General features: G+C 46.6%; 1 protein-coding gene across 1 annotated transcript in view; it reads left to right on the forward strand.

The window, feature by feature from the left end:
* SLC5A10 (solute carrier family 5 member 10) overlaps positions 1-21,102 on the forward strand; it is a 203,047-nt gene that overhangs the window by 136,448 nt on the left and 45,497 nt on the right.

The raw sequence follows: 21,102 nt of genomic DNA on the forward strand, positions 1-21,102 counted from the left end.
CCACCTAGCGGCCGGCCTAGAATTGCATCCTAAGATCCGACGGTGTAAGTCCATTACACCTGTCGGATCTTAGGGCTATCTATGCGGAACTGATTCTATGAATCAGGCGCATAGATACGACAATCGTATCTCAGAGATACGCCGTCGTATCTCTTTTGTGAATCTGGCCCATATTTTCTAAACGTTAGTAGTGGATTGGATCGGAAATAGTTGAAAAAAATAAAACGCATGTACGTGTTAAAGCGGAGGTCCGCCAATTTTTTTTTTAAGTCAGCAGCTACAAATACTACAAATACTGCCGCTGCTCACTTTTAAAATAAGGACACTTACCTGTCCAGTGCGCCCGTGATATCGGGTCCCGAAGCCGATCTGTCCCTCCGCTCTCGTGTGCCGCCGCCATCTTCGGTAAGGGAATCAGGAAGAGAGGCCTTGCGGCTTCACTTCCTGCTTCCCTTCTGCGCGTGCGCGAGTCGCGCTGCGCGATTTCACTGGTCCCTGCTGTCTTCTGGGACCCGTGTGTCTCCCAGAAAACAGCGGGGGGGAGGGGGGGACAAAGTAAGTGGCGTAGATACCCAAGCCACCCGTGGGTATCTATGCCCGGAAGTAGGAGCAAATACCTGTATTAACCCCTTCCATGGCAGTGTCATTTATACAGTAATCAGTGGCTATCTTTAGCTCTGATCGCTGTATAAATGTCACTGGTCTCAAAAAAGTGTCCGGTCTGTCTGCTGCAATGTCTCAGTCCCGTTAAAAATTGCAGATCACCACCATTACTAGTAAAAAACAAAAAAAATGCCATAAATCTATCTCATAGTTTGTAGACGCTATAACTTTTTGCAAACCAATCAATATACGCTTATTACGATTTTTTTTTTTACCAAAAATATGCAGAATACATATTGGCCTAAACTGATGAAGACATTTTTTTGGGGGGGCATATTCTAGCAAAAAGTTAAAAATATTTTTTTTTTCCAAATTTTCACGCTCTTTTTTTTTTTGTTTATAGTGCGGAAAAAGAAGTACATGAATGCTATATTGGTACTTAGGGGAATGGAAATTTAAGTCTAGGTCTGGAGCTCCAGTCATGAAAAAATACATATCCGCTACAAATACTGTAACTTTTATTATAACTTTTTATTATACTTATACTTATTATACAGACACCTGTTTAGAGGTCCAGCGCCGTCTTCACCCGGCTCCTGGCACCACCATCTTGCTTGTGGGAAGCTGACTGTCACTTCCTGGTGTCAAAGCTTTCTTCCCACTGCGCATGCACAAAACTGAATATTGCTGCGTTTATTATAACACCACCTAATATCAATAATATGAAATAAAATATCAATATTGTAAAATGAATTCACATCCTGATTGTGAACCCTTTCCTCCATTGATTGGACCCACCTGGTTGACCTGTGTATGGGCTCATGCAATTTTGACCTTTGTAGTGAGGGTCAGATGGCCAGGTGAGAGCACACCTTTGGGGGGGACCTGGTGGAGGAATGACTGCAATTTTTCACAGCATGCTTTTGCAGTTTCTACACTAGTTCACGTTTTAATTGTAATTCTATGGACGGAACACTTATTTTTCATGAAACGATAAAAAACGTTGCCACGCTAAACTTGGGTATTGAATAAACAAGTGGGTGAGGTCCATGTCCGTGAGGTTCCACGCATGCCAATTCTAAATATTGGTCACTCTAAATAAATATTGGCTTATGGGGCCCCCGGGCAATAGATTATGGGGCCACACGGTATACACACGCATACAGTATGCATACACAGTATATATACACACAGAATATACACACACACACTGAAAAGGTGGGCCAGTTATAATCTTGGGATTTTTAGACCAAAAGGATGTCTGTAAGGGACATTTCAGGGACAGATGGAAAAAAAAAACTAAATTTTTACATACTGTCCCTGGTTTTACTAAGGCTGGCAACCCTCATGGGGCCCCTTAGTGTCATGGGGCCCTCGGGCAGTGCCCAAGTGCCCGAATAGTCAGTCCGCCCCTGCTATTAGCCATGACAGTACCACCACCTGCAATATAATAGAAGAAGGCAATTGGATCTTCTATACTTGTATATCACGCCTGTCTAGAGCAGGGGTTTCCAAACGTTCTAATCAAAGGGCCAGTTTACTGTCCTTCAGACTTTAGGGGGGCCAGACTAGGGCCATTGGGAGTAGAACATGTCCAGGTGTCCATTGGGAGTATACAATACCATATCTTTGGTGTCACTGGGATGACTAGTGCCCCATCGTTGGTGCCAATGGAAGTAATTGTGCCCTCTTGATGGTGTCAGTTGGAGGAATAGTGCCCCATTGTTGGTGTCGGCAACAAGAATGATTCCCCATTGTTGGTGTCAGTGGATAGAATAGTGCCCCAAGGGCTGGATAAAGGCAAAGGGCCACAGTTTGGAGACCCCTGGTCTAGACTCTTATGTCGCGTACACACGACCGTTTTTCGGGTTGTAAAAAATAACGTTTTTTTAAATGTCATTAAAAACAATCGTGTGTGGGCTCCAGAGCATTTTTCACGACGTAAAAAATAGCCATTAAAAATTTAGAGCATGCTCTAAATTTTCACGTCGTTTTTAACATCGTAAAAAATGGTCGTGTGTGGGCTTTAACGATGTGAAGCAAGTTATGAGACAGGAGCGCTCGTTCTGGTTAAAACTAGCGTTCGTAATGGAGTAAGCACATTCATCACGCTGTAACAGACTGAAAAGTGCGAATCGTCTTTTACTAACACGGAATCAGCTAAAGCAGCCCAAAGGGTGGTGCCATCCGAATGGAACTTCCCCTTTATAGTGCCGTCGTACGTGTTGTACGTCACCGCGTTTTGCTAGAGCATTTTTTTTTCACGATCTTGTGTAGGCAAGGCCGGTTTAACAATAATCGGGGTGAAAAAAACTTTGTTTTTTCTAGACCATTAAAAATGGTCGTGTGTACGCGGCATTATAATTTGGAGCCTAGACCTCTGGTAAGGAGGCATTTTATATCGATATCGGTGATCAAAACACACATCAATTATACTCGCTGTTACTGGATGTTCATCACGGAATTCATCTGCACTATTTAGATCAGCACCAGTTGTTCACACTTTATGGACTCTTGTTTATTCAATATCTATGTTTAGTGCAGAGGAGGATCAGCGGAACTTCTTATTTTTCAGGTGAAGTTCTGTTTTAGCTGCAAAGGCAATGGACAGGGGTTTTGACATGCCATGGTGGTGATGCTTAGCTGAGCAGCTGTCCCAGCACACATTGCTTAGACATGGTCCACTGTTGTCACCATCAGAAAGTCTGTGCCGAATAGTGATGTGCCACTGACACTGGAGCAAGTGTATGTAGACCAGAAGTGACTGAAAGTGGCTGCAAGGAGATCAGCAGCACTGAGATACAAAAATTATAAATAAAAGGTAAAAAAAATAATTTTAGGAATAAAAACCTACTACAGCAATTTTTAATGATGTTCAGTGCCTTAGTAAATTAAAGTTTAGGGTTTCAATCTTTTTTTTTGCTTTGCATGCACAAAAAAATATGCACTGATTTAAAAAAAAGAAAAAAATGCCTTGGGCTTTGGTGCTGAGCAATTGTTACAGGAAGGGGTGGTAATAAAACATTATTATTAAATAGGCGCCTTTGTCTTTGTTTTTTCATCTGTTAAAACAAAAGATTTCTTATGAATCGCATTGAGTGAGAAGAGTCACTGATTTCACACCGAGCCGGCAGACGGGACACTGACTGATGAATGTGTCAGTAGGGAATTATTTTTGTGGCGGGACACCATTCATGTCTGGGCTGGTGCAGCACAAGCTGCTTACGCTGGACATTAGCAGACTACAAGAGTAAATTAGGGCTCATTCACACCTTTCCAGTGCAACAACGCAGCTCCAAAACGTGCGCAATGCAGTGCACCAGAACATGGGGTAGAGCACTGCTGTGCGTTGCATTGACAACAATGGTGCATATCTTTTTTTTGGTGTGCTGCCACCCTATTCATTTGAATGCACCTTATGCCCCGTACACACGAGTGGTTTTCCCGTCGGAAGAAAGACTGATTATTTTTCTGACGGAATTCCGCTCAACCCTGCCTTGCATAGACACGGTCACACAAAAGTTCGGTGAACTTTTGACTGCCAAGAACGCGGTGATGTAAAAGACTACGGCGAGCCGAGAAAATGAAGTTCTATGCTTCTGAGCATGCGTCGATTTGTTTCCAAGCATGCGTCTGAATTTTGCGCGTTGGGATTTGTACACACGATCGGAAATTCCGATCAGTTTTTTTTCCTGACGGGGAAAAAAAGAGATCCTGCTCTCTAGCTTTTTCCAGCAGTTTTTCCGTTGGAAAAAGTCGGAAGGAGCATACATACGGTCAGGATTCCCGACCAAAAGCTCTCATCAGACTTTTTATGTAAAAAAATAAATAAAATTTGTAAAATATATATATATATTTTTTTAAATGCCCCTGTCCCCGGTATCTCGCGCTTAGATGCGAACACGCATGCAGGTCCCGCCCACATATGTAAACGCCGTTCAAACCCCACATGTGAGGTATCACCGCGTGCGTTAGAGTGTGTGCAATAATTCTAGCACTAGACCTCCTCTGTAACTTGAAAATAGTAACCTGTTAAAAAAATTAAAACGTCGCCTATGGAGATTTTTAAGTACCGAAGTTTGGCCCCATTCCATGAGTGTGCGTAATTTTAAAGCGTGACATGTTAGGTATCTGTTTACTCGGCGTAACATCATCTTTCACATTATACAAAAAAATTGGGCTAACTTTACTGTTTTGTTATTTTTTAATCCATGAAACCATTTTTTTTCCCCAAAAAAGGCGTTTGAAAAATGATTGCGCAAATACCGTGCGAGATAAAAAGTTGCAATGACCGCCATTTTATTCCCTAGGGTGTCTGCTAAAAAAACATATATAATGTTTGGGGGTTTTGAGTAATTTTCTAGCAAAAGAATGATGATTTGTACATGTAGGAGATAAGTGCCAGAATAGGCCTGGTATGGAGGTGGGTATAAAAGCCCGGTATTGAAGGGGTTAAGTAAACCGGCACTGTAAGCCAGACCTTTAGAGCGAATGCGCCAATGATTTAATCGAATGCATGCACTCTGAATATCTCCTACACTGTGCAAGTTTAGGAGATGTTCTCAACAAGTGGTAGTACAGAGTTTAAAACCACTTTAAAAGTGGGTATTCCTTAGGGAGTCCCTGCTTAGCCAAGTTCATCATTTGCTATTGCAAGGACTGCACTAGGAACTCTGAGAAAATGAGAATTGTTGTCAAGTTCTCTTCCAGGAGTATCCCACAGTTACTCTGCACTTCTCCAACTTCAAGTTTAATAAATCATCAGAAAAGGATACCCCTATACTGTTTATTGAGCCAATGAAAAGTGTCTGAGACTCTGTGCCTAGCTGTGGATACACTAGCTTGGGAAAGAACCTTTGGGACCATACAGGGGGCCCTTTCACAGGGGTGATGCTGCATAAACATGTATATCAACGCGTTTCACTGGCGTATTAAAGTGGAGTTCCACCCTAAAAAAAAGCTTTTTATTAACAGCTTGCCTTTAATGTAAAAAAAAAAATTCTTACATTTTTTTTTTTTACTCACTTGTATATGGCTGGTACTAGGCAGATTTTGTAATCTGCCTAGTTCCTAGTCCGCGGTGGTTCAACTTCCTGTCCTAAGATCCCATTGCCTCCTGGGAAATGACACTCATTTCCTAGCAGTCTCTGGGCATCACCTGTGCCTAAAAATCCCAGCATGCACCTCTCTAGGGAAATCCAGGAAGACTCAGGAACTGGGCTTCTCATGCCCACAGCTAACATGGAAAGGGCCACAAGATCGCTGAGCAGATATCAGGTAAGTGTTTACACTGTTTTATGTACCAATCGTCTTTTTTTTGATAATTGTAAACGAATGTTAAATGTAATGTGATGCGGATTGCAAAAAAAAAAAAAGAAAAACTCAGCCCGGAATCCCGCTTTAACCACCTTCATCAGGGTAAAAGATGAAATAAATGGCACAGTATATTTAGCTAGATTCAGGATGGTGAGTGCATACTTGTGGCGGCGTAGCATATGGCATTTACACTACGCCGCCGTAAGTTAGCGAGGCAAGTACATGATTCACAAAGTACTTGCCTGCTAAGTTACGGCGGCGTAGCGTAAATGCGGCAGGCGCAAGCGCGCCTAATTCAAAATACGCTGAGGGGGCATGTTTTATGTAAATTTAGGTTGACCTGATGTGATTGATGTTTTTTTGGAACGGCGCATGCACCGTCCGCCTACATATCCCAGTGTGCATTGCGGCTAAGTACGCCGCACGGGCCTATTGGTTTCGACGTGGACGTAAATGACGTAAATCCCTATTCACGGACGACTTACGCAAATAACGTAAAATGTTTGAATTTCAAAGCGGGAACGGCGGCCATACTTTAACATTACTATTCCAACTATTTGATGGAATATCTTTAGGCCTGATAATGCGTTGCGTAAACGGTGTATCTGTACTGCGGTGGGCGGGCGTACGTTTGTGAATAGGCGTATCTAGTGATTTACATATTCTACGCCGACCGCAATGGAAGCGCCACCTAGCGGCCAGCCTAAATATTGCACCCTAAGATAGGACGGCGCAAGCCGTCGTATCTTAGATAGGTTTAAGTGTATCTCTGTTTGAGAATACACTTAAACTTAGGTCGGCGCAGATTCCGAGTTAGGTCGGCGTATCTACTGATAAGTAGAAGAAAACGTTTCAGGACTTTTTAAGCGACACCTACAATGTCTGGAGAGACATTGTAGGTGTCACTTAAAAAGTCCTGAAACGTTTTCTTGTCATTTATTCATCTGCTAGTCTTCAGGGATGAGGTGCATATATTTATGAAGGCCAATTTCTAATAATTATTGATTCTTTCCATGTTTGATAAGCTCTTCACATGGCCACTTCACCTTGGAGAGATATAGTGAGGAGGGCTGGCAACGCTGCTGTTGTCTTCCCTCTGCAGGAAATCGCATGTATCGGAAATACCTGGCAGAATCAACAGGTGAAACTTAGAGGGGGGTAAAGGAGGAGATCAATGAGCAATTCATGAATGTTTACACAGAGCAATGCCCGATTTATATGCAACAATTATCATTCATCTGGATATGAACTTCAAAGTAGCAGATCAATATCACTTCTCTGTCTTTTAGCTAAGATCAAGTCTAGTAAAGTAGCAGATCCATTAGATAGGCAATTGGTGCATTTATATATAGAGCTTTATACATTAGACTATTGTGTAACAAATAAGAATTTAGGACAGTTGTGAGCCGTGAGAAATAGACTACGTTTTTTTTTTTGAAGATCCCTCTGGCTGGCCTGTCGCTGAATTTCTGTTCTTCAGTTCTCATGTGAAGGAGTCCATGGCCTTGAGATTATAACCTTGTTCCACAGCAGTAAACCAGTCCACCCAGACACGGGTCACTTTCTACTCTGGGGTGAAGTCATATTTCTTGTCAGTCTGATCAGATAAGCCGTCAATCCCTGCAACGCTTACAAACAATCCTAGTTCAAAGTCAATACTAAAGACACAGTAAAATGTTAGGACACGTGTTCTCCTTTCTTTCCTTTGTGGTGGTTAAGGCCCTTGATTGCAAGGATTCGAGCCAACATGTTGGTGCCGCAGTGGGAAGACTAGTGCTAGTTAGGCCTCGTACACACGACCGGATCTATCCGCTGGGATTGATCCGCGGATCAGTTCCAGCGGACAAATCCGGGCGTCTGTACGGCCTAGCGGATATTTATCCGCAGAGATTTCTCGGCCCGATCGATTTCAAGCGGATATAAATTTCTTAGCATGCTAAGAAATGTATCCGCTTGAATCGGGTCCAGCGGATTGATCCGGAGGTCTGTACAGACTCACCGGATCAATCCGTCCGCTCCCCTCCCTTGCATGCGTCGTAATGATTCGACGCATGCGTGGAAGTACTTACCTTCCAGCGTCGCAAACGTCGCCGCGTCATCATCGCGGCGACGGCGCGGCACGTCACCACGGATGAATTCCGCGCGGATTTTCATCCGATGGTGAGTACAAACCATCGGATCCAAATCCGGAGGAGGAATCTCCGCTGGAAACGGTCCGGCGGACCGTTTCCAGCGGAGATCCTCTCGTGTGTACGGGGCCTAAGTGTTTCATGGGGTGGTTCTGATTCTCTTTCCAGGACTTTTAACATGGAGGTCAGGACCAAGGCTTCCGGAATTGTCCTGGTGGACCAATGACCGTTGAATGGCCAGTTAGAACTTTGGAATACTGTAGTTTGACAGTCTGTTCGATCGCTATTCCCCCAAACTGTCCGATCGCTATTCCTTCAATCTAGAGGAATAGTGATCGGACAGTCTGGAGGAATAGTGATCGGACAGTCTGGGGGAATAGTGATCGTACAGTCTGGGGGAATAGTGATCGGACAGTCTGGAGGAATAGTGATCGGACAGTCTGGAGGAATAGTGATCACACGGTCTGGGGGAATAGTGATCAGACGGTCTGGGGGAATAGTGATCGGACGGTCTGGGGGAATAGTGATCAGACAGTCTGGGGGAATAGTGATCAGACGGTCTGGAGGAATAGTGATCGGACAGTCTGGGGGAATAGTGTTCAGACGGTCTGGGGGAATAGTGTTCAGACGGTCTGGGGGAATATTGATCGGATAGTCTGGGGGAATAGTGATCGGACAGTCTCGGGGAATAGTGATCGGACAGTCTGGGGGAATAGTGATCGTACAGTCTCGGGGAATAGTGATCGGACAGTCTCGGGGAATAGTGATCGGACAGTCTGGGGGAATAGTGATCGGACGGTCTAGGGGAATAGTGATCGGACAGTCTGGGGGAATAGTGGTCGGACAGTCTGGGGGAATAGTGATCGGACGGTCTAGGGGAATAGTGATCGGACAGTCTGGGGGAATAGTGATCGGACAGTCTGGGGGAATAGTGATCGGACAGTCTGGGGGAATAGTGATCGGACAGTCTGGGGGAATAGTGGTCGGACAGTCTGGGGGAATAGTGATCGGACGGTCTAGGGGAATAGTGATCGGACAGTCTGGGGGAATAGTGATCGGACAGTCTGGGGGAACAGTGATCGGACAGTCTGGGGGAATAGTGAAAGAAATACCCGTGAAGCAGATCTTTCCAGCGGCACGTTGTCACTGCTGTCAGTGCTTCGATCTTCCTTTCGGGTTTGTCTGCTCCAGCTGTTTGAATGGCCGAGCCACAATGACATCCCTCCCACGCATGCATATGAGAGTCACGAATGTGACAGTGCTTGTTTAGGAGACTTTCACTGTACCTACAGGTCAGCTTTTTTATTGGCTTACCTTCATCATGAAGGGGTTGCCAATGTTATGAACAGCAAGGCTGCGCACATTGAACCCGTACACGTCATGTGCTCCGAGCATGGTGTGAATGGACCCTCAGATACACTTTAATGACACAGTATTCTTGTTTATAAATCATCCAGGTCATGATTACAGCAATTCCTCGCTGTGTTATAACATTCCTCATGTGGCGATGAGGAATCTGGTGATGCACTGGACTTCCCGCAGTATGAGAGAGATATATGGGGGTGATAATAACACGTTATTGTACCTCTCAGTCACGCGCTTCGCCTTATCTGTCAGGATTGTGGAGTTGTCAATGAGGCAGGCTGCCAAATAACTCCAATGTCATAATGATAACAAGTCATTGTTAGAAAGTCAGTGCAAACAGTGCTTGCTATTAGTGTCTGAGATAAAATAGAATTATTCACATTTATTGAGTCTGACTGCAGTTAGGCATTATGCCCTGTTCACATTGGTGGAAAGCGAAAACCCTGTGAATCCACTGCAGGTTCCCACATCGCACCCGACTCGCAGGCAGTTCACACAGCCACATGCGAACTGTCAATTTTCAGACATGAATCGGATCACATGGGTGCGAACACCCAAGCGATCCGATTCTGGTGCGGACCAAAAAAAGGGTCCTGCACGACATTGGTCCAAATGCGATGCAAATTCAGCTATACAATCTGTTTGCATCCCTCAGACATCGCATGTGATTTGCACTGAAGTGTGTTGCGAATCACATCCGAAGTTGGACAGCGAACCATTGTGAACTGAGCCTTATGCCCTGTACACACCTGCGGGATTTCCGACGGGAAAAGTTCCTGTCGGAAATCCAGAGGGGAAAGCTGAGAACCTGCTTGGTATCTTTTCCCCCTACACATGGCCGGTTTTCCCGTTGGGAAAAACTCAGATGAGAGCTTTGGTCAGGAGTCCTGACCTTGTGTATGCTCCATCGCAGTTTTTCCCATAGGAAAACTGCCAAAACCGCCGGGAAAAAGTCAGCCGGGAATCCCGGCGGGAAAAAAGAGAGCTGGTTCTCTTTATTTTTTCTGGCGGTTTTTGGCAGTTTTCCCGTCGGAAAAACTGCGAGGGAGCATACACACGGCCAGGATTCCTGGCCAAAAGCTCTCCTCGCAGTTTTGCCGTCGGAAAATCGGCCCTGTGCACAAGGCTTTAAGGGATGACTGAGGATTTCAGAGATAATTTTCAATTGGCGAGGAGAGTTGAATTACTCAATGCATTCCGACATCTGGCTGTCAGAAAATTCAAACAGTGGCTGCCTCTGTTTGAATGCAGGTGCTGTTCAACTGAAATTTTCCAACTAGCTGCTTTGATTTTCGGATTAAGGACCGATTTACACTAGATGCGGTGTAAATTCGCAGCGAATTTGCTGCAAATCCGCACCACATCTAAATCGCAACCTGTTCATGCAAACAGATTGCAATCAGCAGCGTGATTTTGCAGAATCATATCACATGAGTCTGAACACCAATCCGACCTGAAATCCGGTGGGGACAAAAATGGGGTCCTGTACGAGTTTCGTCCGAATGCGATGCAAATTCGACCATACAGTTTGTATAGCTGAATTTGCATTGCACAGACATCGAATGTGATCTGCACAGCAATGTGGTGCGAATCACATGGAATGTCTGGCATTGCGTTAGTGTGAACCAGCCCTAAAGGCTGTCGGGCGTGAGGGTGTCAGCAGGGCTAGCCATGGTTTGAATTTTGGCCAGTTCATCAGAAACTGGAGGCACCATTCCATTTGTTATTTGCAGTCATTAAGGGAAAGCCAATGCATTCAAAGGTCCTCCTTCAGGGCCATTGACATATATAATTAGAGTATTGTCTAACACAATGACCTAAAAATATATATTTACAGTATCGCAAAAAAGTGAGTACACCCCTGACATTTTAGTAAATATTTGATTCTATCTTTTCATGTGACAACACTGAAGAAATGACACTTTACTACAATGTTGTGTAGTGAGTGTACAGCTTGTATAACAGTGTACATTTTCTGTCCTCTCAAAATAACTCAACACACAGCCATTAATGTCTAAACCACTGGCAACAAAAAGTGAGTACACCCCTAAGTGAAAATGTCCAAATTGGGCCCAAACTGTATATGTATAGATAATTATGCAATCCCCCCCCCCCCCCCCCCACACCCATCCATTCATGTCTCCATGCTGTATTTTGTTAAAAAATCACTTAGAACAACAGTGCTTAAATTTCTAGCCACAGCCATCTTGAGTAAGGGCAGATGTTGTGTAGCATTTACTTGGAATCCATCTGCCCGTAGCTTAGTAATGCAGACAGGTCGGTGTGCGACATGCAGACAGGTGTGTGTGCTTAGCTGAAAAAGCCCCTCCTCCAGATGAAAGAAAAGAAAATGCCCATGAAGAATTCTGGGATGTATGACATAATTTTGGCCTAGGCCAGAAACCATTAAACAACTGAAAAAAAAAAAAAAAAAATGGTTAAAACAAGTAAACATACCTTTCGATCTATTTACTAAGGCTGACAGCATAACAATTGAATATAGTTAATGATGATTGTGAAAGTTTGGTTCTGCTTTAAATTCTCATAAACAGTCTATTTTCCAAACACTTTAGTCATCTCTTGGCTTCAAAAATATCCATAGCAAAGGCTTGAAAATCACGTGTGATCTACATTACCACCACAAAAAAACAGGATCTTCTGGATTGTGCTTTATGAAAAAATTGCAAGTATTTTAAGACCTTATGCACAGGGATGCCTGGAGTCACATGACATCATATTCAGGCAAATTTTCCTGCCTGGGGGCCACAGGTGCTGCAGACAGCCACCCATAGAAATCTATTGCTATATGCGGGCATCCATACCTCCCAACTTTCTGAGATGGGAATGAGGGACACCTATCAGCAAAAGTATGCAGGCATAGGTCACACCCATTGCCACACCCCCTTAAAGGAGAATTGTACAAAAAAATAAGATTGGTTAAACCCACTAGTGCTTTTCTTTTACCACTACTATTCCTTTATATTGGCTTTTGGAATTTACAAATACAGAAATTTAGAAATCAGACGAAAGGTTTAGGGCTGGGAAACACTTTTTGATAGATAAAAAGTGCATTTTATATACATCTATATAGATCAGACCAAAATGAGGGACAAATGAGGAGGAATGAGGGACAGAGGGACATTGCTCCAAATCAGGGACAGTCCCTCGAAATCAGGGATAGTTGGGAGGTATGGGTATGTATGTAAACAGATGCATGCAGACTGTCTGCAGTGAGTGGTGTATATCTGTACACATGTATGGGCCTATGCACGTATCAGCACATACTCACACACAGCTATGGATTTCAATGTACAGCTGTATACGGCACCTCCTGGGCACAGAAATAAACCCAAATGTTATGCTTTCTGGCCCCAGTCACCTGTGTGCATGAGACAATTTTATGTAAGATAGATTACAGGCTGACAGTGGATACCCGGCTTAAGGATATAGGGCCAGATCCACAAAAACCTGACGTAACTTAAAAAATCCAATTTAAGTTACACTGCCTTAAAGTTTCTACCTAAGTGCCTGATCCACAAAGCACTTATCTAGAAATTTCAGGCTGTGTAACTAAAATTCCGCCGGCGCAAGGCGTTCCTATTCAAATGGGGCGAGTCCCATTTAAATGAGGCGCGCTCCCGCGCCGGCCGTACTGCGCATGCGCGCCGGCCGTACTGCGCATGCGCGAAGTTACGTTACGCCGAGTTTTGAGGATCGCGACAGCTTAAAGTTGCGTCGGGGATAAAAAAAATGACAGCGGCATGCATTCCTGAGGGAGAACTCCATGCCCATTTTCAAAGAAAAAAACGGCATGGGTTCCCCCCCCAGGAGCATACCAGGCCCTTAGGTCTGGCATGGGTTGTAAGGAGACCCCCCCACGCCGAAAAATTGACGTAGGGGGTCCCCCTACAATCCATACCAGACCCGTATCCAAAGCACGCTACCCGGCCGGCCAGGAAGGGAGTGGGGACGAGCGAGCGCCCCCCCCCCTCCTGAGCCGTGCCAGGCCGCGTGCCCTCAACATGGGGGGGTTGGGTGCTCTGGGGCAGGGGGGCGCACTGCGGGCCCCCCCACCCCAGAGCACCCTGTCCCCATGTTGATGAGGACAGGACCTCTTCCCGACAACCCTTGCCATTGGTTGTCGGGGTCTGCGGGCGGAGGCTTATCGGAATCTGGGAGTCCCCTTTAATAAGGGGGCCCCCAGATACCGGCACCCCACCCTAAGTGAATGGATATGGGGTACATCGTACCCCTATCCATTCACCTGGAGGCAAAAAGTAAAAGTTAATAAACACACAACACAAGGCTTTTTAAAATATTTTATTATTCTGCTCCGGAGGCCCCCCCTGTCTTCGTTATTAGCTCAATTACCAGGGGGGGCTTCTTCTTCCGCTCTCCGGGGGTCTTTTCCGCTCTCCGGGGGGGTTTCTTCTTCCGCTCTCCGGGGGGGGGGCTTCTCCGGACTCCGGGGGTCTTCTTCCATCTTCTCCCCTCTTCCGCTCTTGACTCGGCGAACCCCGGTTCTTCTGCAGCTCTCCGGTGCCTTCTTCTTCAGCGCTGGCTGCCTGCTATGTTTGTGTGTTAGCTCGATTTCTAACAGGCAGCCAGCGCGGTCTTCTGTGGCGTCAGGGTCTTCTCTTCCTTTCTTCCGATGTTGCCTCGTCGCCTCTTGTCGCTGTAATGATGGAAGCGCGCCTTGCATCCCATTTATATAGGCATCACCGTCCCATCATGCTCCGGTAGGTACCCACGTGGTGGGTGCCTACCCACGTGCACCCACCACGTGGGTACCTACCGGAGCATGATGGGACGGTGATGCCTATATAAATGGGATGCAAGGCGCGCTTCCATCATTACAGCGACAAGAGGCGACGAGGCAACATCGGAAGAAAGGAAGAGAAGACCCTGACGCCACAGAAGACCGCGCTGGCTGCCTGTTAGAAATCGAGCTAACACACAAACATAGCAGGCAGCCAGCGCTGAAGAAGAAGGCACCGGAGAGCTGCAGAAGAACCGGGGTTCGCCGAGTCAAGAGCGGAAGAGGGGAGAAGATGGAAGAAGACCCCCGGAGTCCGGAGAAGCCCCCCCCCGGGGAGCGGAAGAAGAACCCCCCCCCGGAGAGCGGAGAAGACCCCCGGAGAGCGGAAGAAGAAGCCCCCCCTGGTAATTGAGCTAATAACGAAGACAGGGGGGGCGTCCGGAGCAGAATAATAAAATATTTTAAAAAGCCTTGTGTTGTGTGTTTATTAACTTTTACTTTTTGCCTCCAGGTGAATGGGTAGGGGTACGATGTACCCCATATCCATTCACTTAGGGTGGGGGGCCGGTATCTGGGGGCCCCCTTATTAAAGGGGACTCCCAGATTCCGATAAGCCTCCGCCCGCAGACCCCGACAACCAATGGCAAGGGTTGTCGGGAAGAGGTCCTGTCCTCATCAACATGGGGACAGGGTGCTCTGAGGTGGGGGGGCCCGCAGTGCGCCCCCCTGCCCCAGAGCACCCAACCCCCCCATGTTGAGGGCACGCGGCCTGGCACGGCTCAGGAGGGGGGGGGCGCTCGCTCGTCCCCACTCCCTTCCTGGCCGGCCGGGTAGCGTGCTTTGGATACGGGTCTGGTATGGATTGTAGGGGGACCCCCTACGTCAATTTTTCGGCGTGGGGGGGTCTCCTTACAACCCATGACAGACCTAAGGGCCTGGTATGCTCCTGGGGGGGAACCCATGCCGGTTTTGTTTTTTACAAATTGCCGTGGAGTTCTCCCTCGGGAAAGCATACCAAATGCCGTCGCTGGAATGGGCCTTTACAAGGTGTTACTAACTTTACACTTTGTAAAACGAGCCCTAATTTTACACTTGCAAAATAACACTTACGGCGCAAAAAGGAAGCTAGAAAGCTTTGTGGATCGCCTTAAGTGCTAATTTGCATACTAGCAACGGCATTTCGACTCGAAATGCCCCCAGCGGCGGATGCGGTACTGCATCCTAAAATTAGGCAGTGTAATTCAATTACACATGCCGGATCTTCTGTGTAACTTTGGAAAAAGCCTTTTGAGGATCGTTTCCAAAGTTACACACAGACTGAACAGCAGTTAAGTCGGAGTATCTCTTTTGAGGATAACCCCCATAGTTTAGTGACACTTTAAGGCAGACCTTGCTTGAAAATGTAAGGTCTACATATTTGAGACACCCCCCACCCCCCTTAAAATGCTAAGTGGAATTAAAAAAATGTTTTTTTTAAAAAAATACCATATACACCTGTTTATGGCTAGTTCTTGTTGGCATCGGGGGTCTCCTAGATAAGCACATCTTACATTTTCATATAAAGCAGAGTGTTAAAGTGATTGTAAACCCTAATAAAAAAAATTAAAATAAATAAAAACCTGCAAGACAAAGGCATAATGAGCTAGTATGCATAGCATACTAAATCATTATGTGTTACTTACCTCAGGTCGAAGCTCCTGCAGCGGTCCTCGTCTCCCCCTCCGGTCCCCGACATCTCTCCCGGGGCTTACTTTCGGGTATCGTGGCTCTGGCACTGTGATTGGATAGAGCCACGATGATGTCACTCCCGCACATGTGCGTGGGAGCCACTGGCAACGGCACACAGACTGAAGCAATGGCACATACGTAAGGAGAGCAGGTTTAGGAGATATCCTGGGTAGCTACAGGTAAGCCTTATTATAGGCTTACCCATAGCATAAAGTGGTTGTAAAGGGTTTACAACCACTTTAAGAAGCTAAGTCCTCTTGAGGAGGGTTATGTTCATGGCAGATGGAGTTGGAAAAGTTTGCCCTTTTAATAAAAAAAAAACATTGATGATGCCACAACTTTTTTTTTCATATATAATTATTTTATATAATTACTAAAAATGCCAAGGGTGTTAAAAATGATACACCTTGGGTGGTAGATATTCTAGGTATGCCCCATTCTTTATTGGTTCATTTGTTAGTATGTCTATAACTTACAGATCTTGCTATTCTACTGTGAGCTGTACATAAACATTATAAACATGGATTCCCTTAGAGCCGGTTCACACAGGCGCGATTCGTCAGGCGACTTAGCCGCCTGACAAGTCGCACTCCATTCTGTACAATGGAACCATTCTAATAGAAGCGACTCAAGTCGCTCCGACTTAGAAAAGGTTCCTGTACTACTTTGGGATGACTTGCATTGACTTCCATACAGAAGTCATTTTGCAAGTCGCCTCTGAAGTCGTGGGCAGATCGCCTTGCCGAGTCGCTCGGCAAGTTGTGCTGCCCCAGTGTGAACTGGCTCTAAGACCTAAAAATTTGAGGTAGAAAGGTTAAAGTGGTACTAAAGGTTCAAATAAAAAATAACAAATACTTACCTCTGCTGTGCAGCTTGTTTTGCACAGAGTGGCCCCGATCCTCGTCTTCTGGGGTCCCTCGGCGGCCGTCTTGGCTCCTCCCCTTATCAGCTAACCCCCCTGGGAAGCACTTTCTCAAGGGAGTTACCTTGCGGGCACGCTCCTGAGTCCAGCATTTGCGTCCATAGACACAAATGACCCCCCCACCCCCGGGTCATTGGCTTTGATTGACAGCAGCGCGAGCCAATGGCTGCGCTGCTCTTGATCTATCCAATGAAGAGCCTTGAAGACCGGGCTAAAATCCAGAGCGTTCTCGACGCAGGACTTTCGAGGGCTCAGGTAAGTAAACGGGGGGGGGGGGGCAAGCATCGGATGTTTTTTCACCTTAATGCATAGGATGAAAAAACATGAAGGTTTACAACCCCTTTAAGATAGGCTGATCTGTAGTGATAGGAATTGGTAATAAGACTTACTATTTGTCTGTTATTTTCATGGCAGTGGCAGTAGTAAGACATATAGGTCCTGATTCTCAAAAGAGATACGCAGACTTAACTGCTGTTCAGCCTGCGTATCCCTGTGCCTAACTTTGGAAACGATTCTCAAAAGGCTTTTTCCAAAGTTAGGCAGAAAATCTGACATGTGTAAGACACTTACACGGTCAGATTTTAGGATGCAGTACCACATCCGCCACTGGGGGCATTTCTCATTGAAATTCCGCTTTGCGTATGCAAATGAGGACTTAAAGCGGGGGTTCACCCTATCGACGAAAAAAAATTTTTTTTTTCTTTTACCTTAAAATCAGGCATTGTAGCGCGAGCTACAGTATGCCTGTCCCGAATTTTTTACCCCCGTACTCACCTTGTAGTCGTACATCGAAGATACCGGGGAATGGGCGTGCCTATGGAGACGGAGGATGATTGACGGCCGGCTCTGGCGCGTCACGCTTCTCCGGAAATAGCCGAAATAGGCTTGGTCTTCACGATGCGTGCGCATAGCCTGTGCGCAGGCGCCGTGAAGAGCCGAGACCTACTCCGGCTGTCTTCGGGGAGAGTGACGTGCCAGGGCCGGCCGTCAATCATCCTCCCTCTCCATAGGCACGCCCATTCCCCGCGGGAGCCGAAATCTACGATGTCCGATTACAAGGTGAGTCCGGGGTTAAAAAAATCGGGACAGGCATACTGTAGCTCGCGCTACAATGCCTGTCTCGATGGTAAAATGTGTCGGGGGGGGGGGGGGAACTACCGCTTTAAGCAGATTTTCAAAGCATTTCAGCACTGTGATTTCTGCGTAAGTTCCGAATTTGCCTGCGCAAAACTAGGGCTGGTCCCATCATGCTCCGGCAGGTACCCACGTGGTGGGTGCCTACCCACGTGCACCCACCACGTGGGTACCTACCGGAGCATGATGGGACGGTGATGCCTATATAAATGGGATGCAAGGCGCGCTTCCATCATTACAGCGACAACAGGCGACGAGTCAACATCGGAAGAGAGAAGAACAGAAGACCCTGACGTCACAGAAGACCGCGCCGGCTGCCTGTTACTAATTGAGCTAACACACAAACATAGCAGGCAGCCAGCGCTGAAGAAGAAGGCACCGGAGAGCTGCAGAAGAACCGGGGTTCGCCGAGTCAACAGCGGAAGAGGGGAGAAGATGGAAGCCCCCCGGAGTCGGGAGAAGCCCCCCCCGGAGAGCGGAGAAGACCCCCGGAGAGTGGAAGAAGAAGCCCCCCCTGGTAATTGAGCTAATAACGAAGACAGGGGGGGCATCCGGAGCAGAATAATAAATTATTTTAAAAAGCCTTGTGTTGTGTGTTTACTAACTTTTACTTTTTGCCTCCAGGTGAATGGGTAGGGGTACGATGTACCCCTTATCCATTCACTTAGGGTGGGGGGCCGGTATCTGGGGGCCCCCTTATTAAAGGGGACTCCCAGATTCCGATAAGCCCCCGCCCGCAGACCCCGACAACCAATGGCAAGGGTTGTCGGGAAGAGGTCCTGTCCTCATCGACATGGGGACAGGGTGCTCTGGGGTGGGGGGGCCCGCAGTGCGCCCCCCTGCCCCAGAGCACCCAACCCCCCCCATGTTGAGGGCATGCGGCCTGGCACGGCTCAGGAGGGGGGGGGACGCTCGCTCGTCCCCACTCCCATTCCTGACCGGCCGGGTAGCGTGCTTTGGATACGGGTCTGGTATGGATTGTAGGGGGACCCCCTACGTCAATTTTTCGGCGTGGGGGGGTCTCCTTACAACCCATACCAGACCTAAGGGCCTGGTATGCTCCTGGGGGGGGAACCCATGCCGGTTTTTTCTTTGAAAATTGGCATGGAGTTCTCCCTCTCAGGAATGCATGCTGAGCGACGCTGTCATTTTTTTTTATAATTATTTGTTTTCCCGGCGCGTCTTTTTTTTTCACCCGTCGCAACTTTAGTGTCCCGTCGAAATTCTCAAAGCCGCCCGGCATTAATTACGTTCGCGCGCTGCACGTCGGGAAAATTACGTCACACGCATGCGCAGTACGGCCGGCGCGGGAGCGCGCCTCATTTAAATTTAAAACGCCCCCAGGAGAGGAGGACCGCCTTACGACGGCGGCACTTAAGTTACACGGCCTGAAATTTCTACCTAAGTGCTTTGACGATCGGGCACTTAGGTAGAAATTTTAAGTCAGTGTAACTTAACTGCTGAAATTTAAGTTACGCAGACTTTTTGAGAATTTGGCCCATAGTACATAGTCCTCATCTCTAGTTCTGTTCTTATTTTGGGGGGAATCGTAACAATTACCCAGATTTTTTTTTTTTAGTGTGTACAAATGATGTTCCTCCTTTAATCAATAACCCCCTGAAAAGGTCACAGGCATACTGGTATATATTGGCGAGAAGACAGTATATACATGTGGGGAGAATAAACATCAAATTCAATATTTGACATAGAAAGCAAATAAAACGGATCACATTGGTTTCTGTTTGGTGTACATTTTCATCCTTCAGTCAGTTCTTCTTTTTGCTGCAGTGACTTGTTATTCTATTTGGTATCCTCGCTGTACATTGCATTCTTTAGGTGAAAGTGCTGAGTAATGTGTTTGTAAACTATACACCTGTACACGGCCCCTCTCCTCATACTCACCTCCGCACCTGACTGATTCTGAATGCTCTCTTCTTTTCTTCTCCTGAATTACCAGACTTAAGCCACCCTTTACAAAATTAAAACAAAAAAGACTTCGGGCCAGATCCACAAAGATCTGCCTATCTTTAGGCAGGCGTAGCGTATCTCAGATACACTACGCCGCCGTAGCTTAGAGCGTAGTTTCCGTATCCAGAAAGAATTTGCGCTGTAAGTTATGGCGGCGTAGTGTAAATGTGTCGGCGTAAGGGTGCGAAATTCAAATGACTAAGATGTGGGCGTGTTTTATGTCAATTCATCTTGACCCCACGTAAATGACTTTTTTTTGAACGTCGCATGCGCCGTCAGTGGGGGTATCCCAGTGCGCATGCTCGAAATCACGTCGCAAATAGTCAATGCTTTCGACGTGAACGTAATTTATGCAAAGCCCTATTCGCGAACGTTTTATGCAAACGACGGAAAATTCGACGCTGTCCCGACGTCCATACTTAACATTGCGTACGCCTCATAGAGCCAGGGGTAACGTTACGCCGAAAAAAGCATTGCGTAAACGACGTAAAAAAAATGCGCCGGGCGGACATACGTTCTGAGAATCGTCGTATCTAGCTAATTTGCATACTCTACGCGGAAATCAACGGAAGCGCCACCAAGCGGCCAGCGTAAATATGCACCTAAGATCCGACGGCGTACTAAGACGTACGTCAGTCGGATCTAGCCCACATTCAGGCGTATCTTGTTTTGTGGATACAAAACAAAGATACGCCGGCGCATCCTAGAAGTTACGCGGCGTATCAATAGATACGCCGACGTAACTTCTTTGTGGATCTGGCCCTTCGTGCGTATAATTTTAAGGCTGAAAAAGCGAAATAAATCATAGGTGTGCGCAGCTTATTGCATTAGGGTGTGCACCCCAAAGCTCAAACACACATGCATTTCTCTGCAGCTTCAGCTGCTCGGGGACAGTGAAGTAATTGGAACTGTTCTGTGTTGAGCGGGGCTTCCTGCTCATTGACAAACTGAAGCATAATAAACCGATTAGGACGGTGTCATTGCCGCCGATTTCACATGTCAAATCACACCAGTGTGAACCAGGGTTCAATGTCCAACCTGAACGTGCCTCATCCTCAGTCATTTCCTTCCTGTCGTGAAAGCATTTGAACCAGTTGTAAACACGTTTTCTGCTCCCAGCTTCCGTCCTGTACACTTGCACAAACATTTTATGCATCTCCGTGGTCGTTTTCCCCAAT

This window comes from Rana temporaria, chromosome 6 (assembly GCF_905171775.1).
Source record: "Rana temporaria chromosome 6, aRanTem1.1, whole genome shotgun sequence".
In the NCBI taxonomy this organism is placed as follows: Eukaryota; Metazoa; Chordata; class Amphibia; order Anura; family Ranidae; genus Rana; species Rana temporaria.